We start from the raw sequence: 6409 nt of genomic DNA on the forward strand, positions 1-6409 counted from the left end.
TTATCATTTCACATTCCATTTTGCCTCCCTCTGCCAAAATCACCCCTGGCTGTTCAGCGGGAGGTGTCAGAGATTAATCCAGTGGACATAGAGGGTTAGGAGGGAGAATAATTACATCAGGCAAATGCGATGCCACCAGTGATGTTTTATAGGCACCTTTGACCTTACAGCTGCATCCCGAACAGTGACAATCGTTGTTTTTCCAGGTAAAACATGCTTTGTGTTAAATAAGGGAGGGGAAGGAGTAAGATGGGATAGGAAGGACAATTAACTGCTATAAAATAATCAAAGAATTTCTTACAAATGTGTTGGCTGTTCTGCTGATTTCCTTGGATAAATTATAACTAAAGCATTTCTTTAAACACCAGACTCTTTAAATATATCTGTTATCAGTCATGCAGTGGTGAAGCAAACACTGAATGGCCACATAGAGATAAATTTGAAGAAATTATTCCCATTAGCAGACTTGCTTGGGAACTATAATACAGGAATTTTATCTTTTAGGAAATAGGTGGTAGTTATATGTTCCCCATGGAAAAGGAAACGCATCAGTTAGATATTTTGGGTGGGATTGATCTGGGTGAGTGAAAATGGAATTACCACTCTTCAGTTTTAGGGAGGTGTCAATAAAGGACAAAAATGTCTATGTCATGAAGGTCACATTAAAGAGTATCATTAGTAGATCACTTGACCTTTGCTTCATAGGTCAATTCTGTGAATTGGATTTCCTTCAGCATTAAATAGTTTTGTTCACGGTACTTAAAAACACCAAAACACCATTTCACCAGAGAAATAAAAATAAGCAAAGAAAGCCAGCCTTTTTCTCACAGATGCAGCGGGGTGACAAAGGTGCACAGCTTATTTTGGGGTTCCTCTCTTCATGTGAAAGGTTGACTTCAAGTGAGGGAAGGACAGTTAGAAATGTCTTACTCCAGACCACCAGGTTTGGGGGAGTCTGACCGAACGGACAAGGAACAATCACATTTTACAGTCCTCTCTTATGTCGCTAATGATGACAAACCCGAGAATGGGTTTGGTGTATCCCAAAATCACCCCAACAAGCAGAGTCTCCACAGCTGCACGCTTTGGCCAACCAGAAGGAAATGAGTAGAAATACTGAGCACAAGTCAAAAACAAGGTAACAAGTCACCTCAAAGTAACTGCCTTCAACCACTGCTGGAAACACAATTCCTTACGCTGGTCTGACCCAACGTACCTGTTTTGTTCTTACTTATCCCCATGACAGCACTGAACCCAAATGAAATCCTCACGGTACTTTTGCACTTATTAAATTAGATGAGATTTTCAAAGATTCATAGATTTTGGAGCCAGAAGAGACCATCATGGTCTATTCAAACTCATGCATCACACAGGCTGTGTGATTCCCACATGAAGACCATAATTGCTAACTGAATAAGAATATATTTTAAAGAAAGAAATCAAAGTTCTCTATAAAAAGGTCAGTTACTTCATGTAGGATGAATGACGGATGGGACCTAACAGAATAAATACTCACAACACTTTTTTGATACCAAAATACTCCTCAGAATATATTTTCTGTTACACATTAATTTTGCCCGCTGTAAGATTAAAAGCACAGTGCAAATGCGGCCCTGGAGAAGGAATCCCACCTGTCCCTACCCAACTGTTTCTTTTCCCCTAGTGCATGTTAGAAAGTACATTATATGGAAAACCAAAACATAGCCATTATTGAACATTAGCAAAACAACTAAACAGTGAAGCTGTAAAACCAGAAAATGACCCTTTGCTTTTAATGTACAGTTTTGCTCGAGATTTTACCAGCACTTAGCCAAATAAGCAATGTACTCTCTTCGTGCCCATGAGAAGGAACGTATTTCATCTCTAAGCATTCACACCTTCTGAAACCGAACAGTGCGCCAGGCCACATTAATCAGTGCGTGCTGCAATGGATAGAAATACAGCATCAATATGACTTGCAAAGACACAGGAGGTTCATCACTACAGTTGTCAAATATTAATGAGACAAGTCCAAAGAAAAAGTTTTGCCAATAAAACCCTGTATGAAGGGGCCTTGAGAAATGAAAGGGAAGGGCAGTTCCTCTCTGGGTGACATGCAGATACCAGGAACACCCAGCAACACCACTCCAGGTACCCTAGGTACAATCTAGGTACAATTTCAGCAGTACTTGGAATATAAGGAGCCTCAATTCCCTAAAAGCCTCTGGCGAAATAGGGAGATGGACCTAAAAGTACCTAAATTAGACACTCCATATGAGATTGAGAACCCTTTTTTTTCTTTTTTTTTGGTCTCAGATGTGAAATGGCACATTTTTAGGAACAAAGACAGTCCTTCCAAAGGTCTCTACTATACGGTGGGGCTCATCACAAGATATCCATCATTACTTATTTAGATTGCGCTGAGGCTGAGAAGGTTTTTAGCACTTATCCCTCCATAAGAAAAATACAGCAATTCTTGGGGAACATTTCTTGGAACAGGAGCAGAAAGAGAATCAACCAAAAAAAAAAAAAAAAAGAGAAAAGAAAAACATGTTTTCCTCTCTATTCCCCTACCAGGGTCCAGACGCAATTTCAGAACAGACAACAGGACATCTCTGCAAAGCCAGCAGGAAGCTCTCCTTCCCACAAGGTCCACAGGAGATTTGCAGTGGGACTACCAGCATCATTGGGGCTTCACAGCCAAAAGCAGGAACGAAGTCTCATTCATGCCTAGAGCAGCCAGCAGAGCCAGCACCCCGAGGACAACACACAGGGGACGCGGTGGGGTGCTCTTTCCCAGCACTGCCGTTGTGCCGCAGCCACCTGAAGGCCAACTGCAGGGAAGCAGCGATGGCTCGGCATCATCTGACAACCATCAGAACTCCTGGCTGGACATAAAAGGTGCCTGCCTGGGAAGGTACCCGCTGCCTGAATTGCCTGAGAAAATGTTCATACTGCAAACAACTACCAGCGTCACGTCCCATTAGTAAAAGCAGCCGCACTTCAGCTACCTTTCCCATTTCCTCTTATTTGCATCACTTGCATGTTTTATACTGGACGCACTTCTAAGGGAAATGAAAAGTTACCACGGCACATTTGTCCCACCATTCTACAGCATTTCCCTCACTTTTGGCAGCTGACCTGGCTAGTCATAATGGAAAATTTACCAAAGCAAGCAGTGATTTTCCATAGCATGAGTGGGCTTTTCTCACCCCGACACTACAGAGATGCACAGTTCACGTGGGGTTTCAGATGGCTGTAGCTAAGCCTGATGATAACAGAGGTTTTGCTGTTCCCAATCTTGGATGTGCACAAAGGGGCATTTTTGCAGTTCACAGTTTCCCTGCTTGGAAAAAGCCCGCACAGCCAGACAGCAGTGCAAAATGCCGTAAGCAGGACAGGACTGGAACCCAGGAGACATGGATGCTATTATGCTGTGCTCAGCAGTTGAGCTAAGTAAATCACTGCACCTCTGTTCTCCCCATCAGGTTAGTGGAGACAGTGATAATGATTGCTCCATAAAACCCTTTGAGATTTACTGTTTAAAAGCAATCTGAAAGCTAGGTATACTATTTGCTTGATTAGATTATTTTATATCACAGGTCTTATCATCAATTTACTCAAGTAGTGAATTGAAGAGAGTTGGTAAGCAAAAAAAATAGATGCAGCTGGGTGGTTACACTGGAACTAATCAAATCTTTCAAAAAAAATCAGGAATATTCTACATGTGTGTGAGGTCCAGCAATTAAAAAAAAAAAAAAAGGCTTTCCAGATCAGTGTACCAGCGCAAAGGCTGTAAGGCATTAATCACCACAGAAAAGATATCTCAGTCACGCAGAGTGAGCAATGCCACCCTTCACGGAAGGTGGCCCAAGAGAGGGAACACCGGCATCTCTTCTGAAAGTACCACGGCTTCCTGAGGATGCCCCATCTCATACGAGAAGCACTGAGTTTGAAATTAAACTCCAAAAATTCATGTGTCCTCAAACAGAATAAAGGTGCCAACATCAACTGGAAAAAATAAAGAAAACTTTCCAAACCCACAAGAATGGAAAGTTAATGCTATTCTTTACAAAAAATGCCTTTTATCAGTAAACCATATGGCTGCATTTCACAGGTACACATACAGTTAGTTCAATTGAGCTGACATAGGAGTTTTTAAAGAGATAATAAAAGGAACTATCAAGGAAAATAAAAGAATGATCCTTGCCAGAATTAATCAAAAAGCCTTGAAGAGAATATAAGAAAAGCCAAGCAAATATGCCCACCAATTTAGAAGTTTGAAAGAAGACAGAAAAATATAATTCAATTATGCAATAAAAGATCACTGAACAATCCAAAAGCTATGTAAAAACAGATACTGAAATATTAGAATAGTCAAATCTGAAATAACACCTAAGGAAGGAAGCTCAATAAAGACAACACGATTGAAAAGTAATTACAGTGGTAGAACTGAACAGTTTATGAATGAGTTCAGTATATCTGAATAGCTGGATTTTTGCAGGAACATTTTCTTCAGAAGAAAAAAAAAGTGCAAAAAGAAAAAGGCTGGCAGTGAAATAACAAGGAGATTATTATGGGTTTGAAAAGAATATTGTTAGCATGTGAATGGAAGCCGTACCTGACGTGAAGTAGCTCTAAGCATGAAGAGGAAAAAGGGAAGGATGCGTTAAGTTCTAAGTTTGATTGGGAATTAATGAGAATTAACAGAAGCATAATTGTTCACCATTACTTTAGAAGATAACAAAATAGTAATAGGCAGGAATATTTACAGTAATAGAAAACCTGAAGATTTTTACAGAGGACACGTAATTCCTGGGTGATGCTGCCCTGTTGAGCGTTTATTGGCACAGATCTGGCTTTCCATGTTTTCCAGTCTATCTTCAGTATTTCCTCTTTGGGTTTTACGCTAGAAGGATTTTCCCCCCGTTGTTTGCTGACAGGATGGCTTGAGCAGCATCTAAACATCAACCAACCCTGAAAGCGGGAACGATGTGTTTCTCAGTCATGACTTACTCCGGTGCAGTGAAGTAGTTGCTGGAGGATGTTGCAAAGTTAAATGTTACGAGGAGTCTGAAAAGACCGACTTCAAAGTCGGAGTCAGGAGTCACAAACTTAGGAAAAAAGGGAAATACAGAGAGACGCTTCAGATGTGCAGGTACTACCTTAGCTCCATTGCACCGGACAAATTTGCTTTTTTATTTGCCTTTTGTACAAAGTGAAGAAAATTTGCGCTCCTGTGGAGCGCTCCAGCTTTCTGTACTTTGAGCACTTAAGTAAACCAACTATTTTTTCCCGTGCAATTAATGAAGCTTCAGATGCACAGAATGATCTATTGCACGTTTCACTGATGTAATTTAGTATAAATGTGTGGGAAGGGAATGCATAATTAAGTTTATTAAGTCAGCCAGTTGCCTAGGAGTGACCCTGCAGAAGAACTGCCTTTAGTTACTGAATTCCCCTGAATGCCAGTAAAATCTCGGCTTGCCTACATCTTCTTTCTTAAGTGAGGCCAATCTGGATGTGGCCATAAAAGTTCATCTGCTGACTTAATACGAGCACAACCTCACTGTGCTTGACAGAGGATCCTCAGGAGCTGTTTATACGACCAGCTGCAGCTGTTAGGATGTATTTGCACAGGTTTTGCACCAGTATTTAAAAATGTGCGTATATCTGGACGAGAGGAAATGGGCTCAAGCTGTGGCAGGGGAGGTTTAGGCTGGAAATTAGGAAAAATTTCTTTACGGAAAGGGTGGTCAAGCATTGGAACAGGCTGCCCAGAGAGGTGGGGGAGTCCCCATCCCTGGAAGTGTTCAAAAAACAGGTAGATGTGCCACTTCGGGATATGGTTTAGTCTAGTCTACCCTTGATTGGTTTAGGTGGGTTTGGCAGTGTAGGTTAATGGTTGGACTGGATGATCTTAGAGGTCTTTTCCAACCTAGACGATTCTATGATTCTATGATCTGGGGTCCCACGCAGGTTTGCTCAGGTACTGCAACCAGCGGAGACGCAGCAGCGCATGATATGAAGTTGAGCTACACGAAGGAGGCAAAGGAAGCGTTTATCTCCTCAGACAGCACACGCTTCCCCTGCTAAAAGCGGGCTTTGTGTCTCCAGGGATCCCCACGCCAGTGCTGGGAGCCGCTGCTTTGGGTCTTGCAAGGGCATCACCTCCAGCCTTGAGCTGAAACAACTGAGCTGAGGAGCTCCCCCACACAAGTACAGCTCCTGCCCTCAAACCACAGGAGTTCCACATGGCATCTAAGAAGATCCATGGGTTTGAGGGTAAAACGCGGCTTCTGACACCCTGGAAAACCTCCTCTGGCAGCCACAAATTGTCGGCAAAAGAGCGCGCCATTTTCCCTGGATCTTCTTCTTCTGGGAGAATTTTAGGAAGCAGTTGTCACGATGTTTTTTACCACGCTTTGGC

This window comes from Pelecanus crispus, chromosome 10 (assembly GCF_030463565.1).
Source record: "Pelecanus crispus isolate bPelCri1 chromosome 10, bPelCri1.pri, whole genome shotgun sequence".
Lineage (NCBI taxonomy): Eukaryota > Metazoa > Chordata > Aves > Pelecaniformes > Pelecanidae > Pelecanus > Pelecanus crispus.